The following is a 10,000-nucleotide window of genomic DNA, read 5'->3' as shown; positions in this document are numbered from 1 at the left end:
ATTTCAATGAGTCTTAACAGACTTTTTTTCGGCTGTCGACAGTCTTCTGACATCGGCAGCTTGCATACTATTTATCATACAAAAAAATGGCTCAAGAAGAATTATTTTCCGGTTTTTCTTAGCTTCCAATTATGTGACAAAGAAAATTTCATAAAGAATTTTCGTAGGTTTTTTCACAGAATATGTTATTTTCATTTTAGTTGATGTTTTCATTTCATGTTTTATTTTTTAATGTACTTATTGGGTGCTGAAAGAGCCATAAAAACCTCATAATCGAACAATTTACAGAAATATTAATAATATTGAAAAATTTAAATTTCGAAATAACCTACCTACGGTTAATCTACACGCGTTTAGAAGCCGTAAAAAAATATTTTCGACTTTGTAATGGACCAAACAAAAAATATAGAAAAAATTATCGAAAAAAAAATCTTTTAAAACTTACCTTACGTTAGTCCTTATGCGTTGCAAAGCTCAAAAAAAATATTTTCGACATTATAATAGAACAAACAAAGAAAATAGAAAAATTTTCCAAAAAAATAAAAAGTCGAAATTCGAAAAAAGAAGAAAAGTGGTCCTTTTCTAGGAGTTTTTTATTCCCAAAAAATGGGTCGATGTCCCCGTAACCCCTAAAAAAAGGGGGTCGAAATAACATTTTTTCATCATGCTTCAAATGGGCTGAAAAATTTTTTACGGGGTCTCTGGACCAAATAAAAACGATCTGTCGAGTCAGAATTCCAAAAATCGAAAATTCCCAAAATTTCTGTACTTAAGAGGCGGGGCGCCCACTATCGACAAAAGTGTGCCGAAACCCACAAACGTTGTGTTACGCGCGCTAAAATAAATACAAGCCTGATCGCTGAAAATGTATTCTATTTGAATAAGGTAAGTATCAACACCAAGGAAGCAATTCCTTTATTATAAATTCATACTCTGACATTGCGCTAATATTGCTCGTGATTGTTATTTAGTTAAAAGATATAATTTATATTACTTTTATTTTATTTTTATTTTACTTCTATATAATAATTATTTTATATTTTATTAAAAAATTTCTTGTTTAGTTTCTAAGCAACCACAGTTACGTTTATATGTTTAATTCTATTGTATTTTATATTTATCGATAATTTAATAAAAGTTTTAAAAGACTATTCTGGTTTTCCACGCTCTCTTCAAAAATGTGAGTTCTTTTAATTCTTCCACTTAATTATTCATTTTAAAGTAAACAACTAGTTATACATATTATTATAATGTATGTGTATTATATACTATCATTTTATAACATAAACATAGTTGAGTTATTAAATTAAACGTCAAATATTTTATTACCTTAAATTAAGTTATATTTATTATATAATCTATAATTATAAGTTATATAATTATAAGTTATAAATTATTTATTCGTAAAATCTGATGTAGTATGAGATATTCTTTAGAAAACTATAACTAACTATAAATATTCTTGTATATATAAGTCCATCTATAAATAGAACAATGAGAAATAGTAAAACAAACTAAACACAACATGTTACCGAAATGTTTATTTTAACAATATTTTTTATTTAGTTTAATCACTTAATAAACTTTACTTCTAATTATCATAGTATTAAATATAGAATATAGTTAACAATCTTTTAAACAAAGTTTTTAATAAAGTTGCAGGGAGTAATTGTAATTAAAACACCAAAAAAAAAAGGTTTTAATAAAAAAATACTTACATCAAGTTAAAATTTTATAAGGAATAATTTTAAAATATCAAATCGATTGTAAATTAAGTGCAAATAGGTTTTTTAAACAAACCGAAGGGTTTATAAAGGCTTGTAAACGCTTTCAAACGCCTACGACCATACCACACTGAGCACACCCCATCTCGTCCGATCTGGGAAGTTAAGCAGTGTCGGGCGTGGTTAGTACTTAGATGGGTGACCGCTTGGGAATACCACGTGCCGTAGGCTTTTACTTTTTGAATTCATCTTTTTTGTTTTATTTTTCTTTCTGACCTATTTATACTTATTACTCGTTTATTTACATTTCTTTAACGCTTAAAAGAAAAGAAAATTCTAGTTATTAGAAAACAAAAACCTTAGCCAATCAGATAACGTTATTTGCTGTTTAAACCAATTAAAGCGCTAAAAAAGTGGTTTGACCAGTTTGAGATATCGAAAAAATAATGGCACCATCTTGTAGAGTACAATTTTCTGAGTTAAAATTAATACAATTAGTCTTTTATACTAAAACTTAAAAGTCTTTTTGTCCACAAACAACTAAAAGCCTGGCTACTTGAAAAATCAAACAAAAATAAATTTTGAACTTTTGTATTGTGAGTCATAATAAGTTATTTACTGTTACCAACAGATACTAGCAAAAGCTTTTTAAAGTTTTGTATTAACTTAATGTATTTGTAATTACTTTTACTTAAAAGAGACTATTGAGTTACGTTTACTTAGTTTACTTTTGTATGTGTATTAAATATATAGCAATTTTGTTTGAACTTAAATAAGGACTATTAAACTTTTAAAAGAAAACTATCAAAGTTTACTAACTCAAAAGCTAAATCTTAGTTTTATTGTTATAAACATTTATGTTGTAATTTACTAATAACTAAATGAGTTTATTTCAAACAAAAAGAATTAAATAATGTTATGTCAAGCCTACTATATGAGGTATATAGGTATATAAGGTATACAAGCTTATGTTTGAAAGTTATAATAATAAAAATAAAAATAAATATTTAGTTGGTAAAATTTGTATGTTTTAATATGCTTTGAAATTAGAGTTAGTATAGAAGTTTTTTTTTAAATATAATAAATATAAATATTTAGTTACTAATAATAAACTAAAATACCAATTTTGTAGTTATTACAAAAAAAAAACTTATCTTACTTAAAGTTCACTGTAATTGAAATATTATACAAAAGCTTCATTATTATAAGCTTTGAATAACTTTACTTCATAACTATATTCATGTTTGCATATTTAAACTATAAAAAGTTAGTGTTTTGTGTATTGACTTTATGATTATTTTATTTTAGTAACTGTTAGTTTTATACTTTAATAAAAGAAATATGGTTAACAAGTAAGTTAAAAATGAAAGAAGCCTAAAAAAAACACACTAATTAACTGCTTATTCAATAGTTTGATTATTTAATTATTTTTCTGTTATATAGTTTAATCTTATTGTATAAAAAATACAGAGGTTTAAAGTAAGTTTGAATAAAAATAAAACAAAACATATAAAATAAGCATTAGTTCAAATACATAGTTTTTTTTTTAATGTTCGCGATGGAGAAAACAATGGAGAAAATTTAATTCTTTAATAATAAGTAGTAATTTAAATAAAAAATAATACAAATAAAGTTATACAATATATATACAATAGTTTGTCAAACTAGGCAAAAAAGAGTAGGCCACCACTACAATCCAATGTTCCAACTGGAAATTCAATGAGATCGTTACTGTACTTGTGATGAACGTTGATAATCCCCAAGATTGTAAGTCGAAGGCCTTACCCAACCTAACCAGCGCACTGGTTTTCTTACAACTGAATTAATCAACATTTAATATTGAATATAATCATTATTGATAGATAGAGGAATGTTGACAATCAACAACAGATTGTAAGTCAAAGGCATTACTCGACCCAAGTACCCACAACCTAGATTGAACAACATTTATTAGATAGATTTGTTTATTGATAGATAGAGGAATATTGACAATCCACAACAGATTGTAAGTCAAAGGCATTACTCGACCCAAGTACCCACAACCTAGATTGAACAACATTTGTTAGATAGATTTGTTAGATAGATAGATAGATAGTACAGTATAATCTCAAAGAATTTGAAGTTGAACATTGAACAATAGTGGCCACCATTTCAGGCCTGCTGGCAGCTAGATTACAGCCCCCGGCTACGCAGACCTGCAATATTGATGAAAAAAAACAGTATATATATTTCCGAATCTGAATTTGAGTACTTTTTATATATTATTAACAAAATTTTTTAGGGGTAATATCTGTTTAGTTTTTTAATATATCTTTAAAATAAAACACTAAGTTAATAATATAATAATAATAAAATAATAATATTTTGTTTTTAATTCGTTAATAAAATTATTTAATAATATTATATATTAAATGTATATAATAAGTTTAAGTAATAAAATAAATATAATATAACAAATATATTGTATAATAATAATTTTAAAATTAGTAAAAAAAAAATAAACATAGTTGAGTTATCAAATTAAAAAAACTAGAACGTCAAGTATTTAATTACTAAAATTAATTTAATTAAAAAAAAATCTCAGGTAGTCTAAAATGTCAGGAATTATTTAAAAATAAATATATATATAAATATAAATTTAAAACTTATTATATTGAAAAGATTGATGAATAATACTCTTGAATGTATGCAATGTTTGTATTTGTAATGCAATAACATAAATGGATAGATCAATGACAAATTGTAAACATATTGTATTATTTTATTTTACGATTTTATTTTATTTATTTAGTTTAATAATTCAATAAACTTTACTTCTACTTGTCCTGGTCTTAGGTAATTTATAGATAGCAATTATTTAAACAAACACTTTTGTACAGTTACAATACAGTTTTAGTACAGTTTGGGAGTAACTGTTGATAAAAAAAAGAAAAAAAAAGGTTAATTCAGGTTAAAATTTTATAAGGATTAATTTTAAAATATCAAATCGATTGTAAATCAAGTGCAAATAGGTTTTTTAAACAAACCGAAGGGTTTATAAAGGCTTGTAAACGCTTTCAAACGCCTACGACCATACCACACTGAGCACACCCCATCTCGTCCGATCTGGGAAGTTAAGCAGTGTCGGGCGTGGTTAGTACTTAGATGGGTGACCGCTTGGGAATACCACGTGCCGTAGGCTTTTGCCTTTTGAATTCATCTTTTTTGTACTATTTTTCTTTCTGACCTATTTATACTTATTACTCGTTTATTTACATTTCTTTAACGCTTAAAAGAAAAGTAAATTCTAGTTATTAGCAAATAAAAACGTAAGCCAATCAGATAACGTTATTTGCTGTTTAAACCAATTAGAGCGCTAAAAAAGTGGTTTGACCAGGTTGAGATATCGAAAAAATAATGGCACCATCTTGTAGAGTACAATTTTCTGAGTTAAAATTAATACAATTAGTCATTTATACTAAAACTTTAAAGTCTTTTTGTCCATAAACAAATAAAAGCGTAGCTACTTGAAAAATCAAACGAAAATAAATTTTGCACTTTTGTATTGTGAGTCATAATAAGTTATTTACTGTTACCAACAGATACTAGCAAAAGCTTTTTAAAGTTTTGTATTAACTTAATGTATTTGTACTTAGTTTAAATTAATAGAGTTTATTTGGTTTACTTTATTATGTGTATTGAATGTGCTAGTATCTAAAAATAAATACAACTAAAACAAAACAAACAAGGAGAGTACTTGAATAGAACCAACACAATTTACAGACCAGTTGTGTACTAAATTTAAAGCAATTCTGAATAGTGAATATGCAATTATTATTATAAGTTCAAAGTTCACTTTAATTTAAATTAATGTATTTTTTAAATTGGTTTTATTTAATAGATAGTAGTGAATTACTTTATTTAATTTACTTTAGTAAGTGTTGTATAACTTTATTTGAACCAGAAGCAAAACGGGATTATACTTTCAATAAACTACACAATTTACAGACCAGTTGTGTACTAAATTTAAAGCAATTCTGAATAGTGAATATGCAATTATTATTATAAGTTCAAAGTTCACTTTAATTTAAATTAATGTATTTAATAGATAGTAGTGAATTACTTTATTTAATTTACTTTAGTATGTGTTGTATAACTTTATTTAAACCAGAAGCAAAACGGGATTATACTTTCAATAAACTACACAACTTACAGACCAGTTGTGTACTAAATAAAAAGCTATTGTGAATAGTGAATATGCAATTATTATTATAAGTTTATAAGTTTACAGTTTACAAAAGCTTTACAATTTAGTTATTATTTTGTTCATATTTGCATATCTAATTTATGAAAAGTTAGTGTTATGTGTATTGGCTTTTTAATTTCTTTATTTGTAGAACTGTTAGTTTTATATTCTAAAGAAACATGTTTAAATAAATATGTTTAACAAGTAACTTAAAAATGGAAGAAATATATTGTATATATTGAACTATTTATATTTATTCTAGCTATTTGCTTAGTGTATTTATTAATGTGATTATTTTATGTTGTTGTTTGTCTTATAGTTTAATCGTATTGTGTTTAAATATATATAACAAATACAGAGGTTTAAAGTAAGTTTAAATGAAAATAAAATAAGACATATAGTTGAAATATAAGTTTAAAAAAATAGTTTTTTATTTTATTTCTTTGTTTGTTTGATTGTTTGTTTATTATATAATCGCGACGTTTCATTTTATTACTTTTAAGCATACTAAATATAATAATAGGTATAGTTATAGGAAAAATTCAATTAGTTTCTAATGTAATAAAAAAGTTTATTTCCACAAATAAATAAATACCTGAAAAATCAAATGAAAAATAAATTTCGCACTCTTGTATTGTGAGTCATAATAGGTTATTTACTGTTACCAACAGATACTAGCAAAGGCTTTTTAAAGTTCTATGTTAATTCAATGTATTTGTACTTAGTTTTATTAAAATGACAGTATTGATGGTTACGTTTATTAAGTATGTTTATTTAACGTTATGTAACTCAAGTAAAACCAGAAGCAAAAAGGGAGACTACTTTAAATAAACTACATCATTTATTGTTATATATAACTCTAATAAAACCAGAAGCAAAAAGGGAGACTACTTTAAATGAACTACACAAATTAAAAATATATTATCAAATATAAATCAATCGTGTTGTGTTTCAAAATACATGTTTCAAATAATGTTTTACAAGTATTTATCAGTTATTTAGTTTTCTTTTTATAGTTTAGCCGTATTGTTTTATTTATTTGTTATTATTTTTATTTAATTGTTTGCTTATTATATTTATCGCGATGTGCTTAAAAGAATAGAACAAATACAAAAGTTTAAATTGTAAGTTTTAAATAAAATAAAATGAAACGTACAAAATAAGCTTATGATTTATTATTATTATTATTATTATTTTTATTTCATTGTTTGTTTATTATATCTATCGCGATCTGCTTAAAAAAATAAAACGAGTATTAAGGTTTGAAAAGTAAGTTTAAATAAAAATAAAATGAAACATATAAAATAAGCTTATGTTTTTTTTTTTTTTTTCATTTTTATTTATTTTTATTTAATTGTTTGTTTATTATATTTATCGCGATCTGCTTAAAAAAATAAAACGAGTATTAAGGTTTGAAAAGTAAGTTTAAATAAAAATAAAATGAAACATATAAAATAAGCTTATGTTATTTTTTTTTTTTTTTTTTTATTATTATTATTTTTAATCAATTTTTTGTTTATTATATTTATCGCAATGTGCTTAAAACGATAAAACAAATATAAAGATTTAAAAAGTAAGTTTAAATAAAAAATAATACAAATAAAGCTTATTTATAATAAACAAACATATTTAAAACATTAAAAAAAGTAGTTTATATATATTATTTTTTATTTATTTCTTTTAAACATATTAAATAAAGTATAAAAAAAGTATTAAAACATTTAAACGTAGCATAAATAAGCTTAAAATATTAAAAAAATTGAAAAGAAACAAAGAAATTAAAAAAAAATCGGGAAAAATCGGCAAAAAAGTTCAACAGCAACATTTGAGCATCATACACGTATGCATTACTTTACACTAGTGAGAGAGACGTGTTTGTGCGTTCGGTCGACTTGGCGAGAAAGCGGGCTTAAAGCATTACTGTTTAGCACCCGAGGCGCGGCTATTGCAGCGGCGGCGAACGTGCTATGTAAACGCATCGGAGCAGCGTATGAAAAACTACAAGCGTCCAGCGGCGGTAGGCTTATAGCTTTGCGAAGTCGTCGAGACGAGTAGCCGACGCAGGCAGGCACGGCTCGAGGCGGGTAACTGCAGCAGACAGATGGCGTGTTGCTGCTGACGAGTTAACCGGCAGAAGGCAAACGGTTGGTCGGGAGAAAGAACAGTCAGTTGTATAGCTGCATGCTGCAGTCGACGCGGGCTGGCGCTTTAAACAGCAAAAGGCCGGCGCCGACTTTCAGTAACGTTCGCAAGGCTTTTAAGCCGAGTGATAGAAAAGGTCTGTATTTATACAGTAAAAACGCTCAGTCGAGCAACGGGTTTAAACGCCCTCGGATAGTTATCTGGTTGATCCTGCCAGTAGTCATATGCTTGTCTCAAAGATTAAGCCATGCAAGTGTAAGTACGAGCTCACGTACAGTGAAACTGCGAATGGCTCATTAAATCAGTTATGGTTCATTTGATTGTACGCTTTTACATGGATAACTGTGGCAATTCTAGAGCTAATACATGCGTAAAGCGCCGAACTGACGTGAGGCGCGCATTTATCAGACCAAAACTAACCGGCTTTCGGGTCGTTACAATGGTGACTCTGGATAAGCTTGCGGATCGCACGGCCTAGTGCTGGCGACATCTCATTAAAGCAACTGCCCTATCAACTATCGTCGGTACGGTATCGGCCTACCGAGGTTGTAACGGGTGACGGAGAATCAGGGTTCGATTCCGGAGAGGGAGCCTGAGAAACGGCTACCACATCCAAGGAAGGCAGCAGGCGCGCAAATTACCCATTCCCGGCTCGGGGAGGTAGTGACGAAAAATAACAATGCAGACCTCGTACGAGGTCCTGCAATTGGAATGAGTACACTTTAAACTTTTTAACGAGTATCCATTGGAGGGCAAGTCTGGTGCCAGCAGCCGCGGTAATTCCAGCTCCAAAAGTGTATATTTAAGTTGTTGCGGTTGAAAAGCTCGTAGTTGGATATAGGGACGGCGAGGTTGGTCGGTCGAAAGGCTAGCACTGGCCTCGTTGTTCTTGTTGGTCGGTGCCTTCGCGGTGCTCTTAACTGAGTGTTGCGGTGGTCCGGCAAGTTTACCTTGAAAAAATTAGAGTGTTCAAAGCAGGCTTTACGCTTGTATAATGTTGCATGGAATAATGGAATAGGACCTCGGTTCTATTTTGTTGGTTTTCGGAGCACGAGGTAATGATTAATAGGAACGGACGGGGGCATCCGTACTGTGCCGTTAGAGGTGAAATTCTTGGATCGGCGCAAGACGAACGACTGCGAAAGCATTTGCCAAGAATGTTTTCTTTAATCAAGAGCGAAAGTCAGAGGTTCGAAGACGATCAGATACCGTCCTAGTTCTGACCTTAAACGATGCCGACTAGCGATCGGGCAGTGTCGAACTTAAGAACTGTCCGGCAGCTTCCGGGAAACCAAAGTCTTTGGGTTCCGGGGGAAGTATGGTTGCAAAGCTGAAACTTAAAGGAATTGACGGAAGGGCACCACCAGGAGTGGAGCCTGCGGCTTAATTTGACTCAACACGGGAAATCTCACCCGGCCCGGACACAGCGAGGATTGACAGATTGAGAGCTCTTTCTTGATTCTGTGGGTGGTGGTGCATGGCCGTTCTTAGTTGGTGGAGCGATTTGTCTGGTTAATTCCGATAACGAACGAGACTCTTACTTGCTAAATAGCTGCTCGACCCATTGGGTCGGAGACAACTTCTTAGAGGGACTAGTGGCGTTTAGCCACACGAGATTGAGCAATAACAGGTCTGTGATGCCCTTAGATGTTCGGGGCCGCACGCGCGCTACACTGACCGGATCATCGTGTGTTCCCTAGGCCGAAAGGTCCGGGTAATCCGTTGAACCCCGGTCGTGCTAGGGATAGGGACTTGCAATTGTTTCCCTTGAACGAGGAATTCCCAGTAAGCGCGAGTCATTAGCTTGCGTTGATTACGTCCCTGCCCTTTGTACACACCGCCCGTCGCTACTACCGATTGAATGGTTTAGTGAGGTCCTCCGATTGAGCCTGGTACGTGCGGCAACGCA

At 29.9% G+C, this 10,000-nt stretch overlaps 4 non-coding genes across 4 annotated transcripts in view; all 4 read left to right on the top strand.

Annotated features, from left to right (window-relative positions):
* The window catches only part of LOC145845545 (U5 spliceosomal RNA), a 115-nt gene extending 71 nt beyond the window's left edge, over positions 1-44 (top strand). Inside the window, exon 1 of the small nuclear RNA XR_014370426.1 lies at positions 1-44. This exon is cut by the window's left edge and continues 71 nt beyond it. This is a non-coding gene — a small nuclear RNA (U5 spliceosomal RNA).
* A 1,792-nt stretch (positions 45-1,836) lies between these two features.
* LOC145845507 (5S ribosomal RNA) lies at positions 1,837-1,955 on the top strand. Its single transcript, XR_014370391.1, has one exon. It is a non-coding gene; the product is annotated as a 5S ribosomal RNA (ribosomal RNA).
* Positions 1,956-4,786: 2,831 nt separating this feature from the next.
* LOC145845506 (5S ribosomal RNA) lies at positions 4,787-4,905 on the top strand. Its single transcript, XR_014370390.1, has one exon. It is a non-coding gene; the product is annotated as a 5S ribosomal RNA (ribosomal RNA).
* A 3,383-nt stretch (positions 4,906-8,288) lies between these two features.
* LOC145845481 (small subunit ribosomal RNA) overlaps positions 8,289-10,000 on the top strand; it is a 1,808-nt gene continuing 96 nt past the window's right edge. The window contains exon 1 of the ribosomal RNA XR_014370367.1: positions 8,289-10,000. This exon is cut by the window's right edge and continues 96 nt beyond it. This is a non-coding gene — a ribosomal RNA (small subunit ribosomal RNA).

This window comes from Thalia democratica, unplaced genomic scaffold, assembly GCF_965202585.1.
Source record: "Thalia democratica unplaced genomic scaffold, ktThaDemo2.hap1.1 HAP1_SCAFFOLD_69, whole genome shotgun sequence".
In the NCBI taxonomy this organism is placed as follows: Eukaryota; Metazoa; Chordata; class Thaliacea; order Salpida; family Salpidae; genus Thalia; species Thalia democratica.
This window is presented reverse-complemented; position numbering and strand designations above follow the sequence as displayed.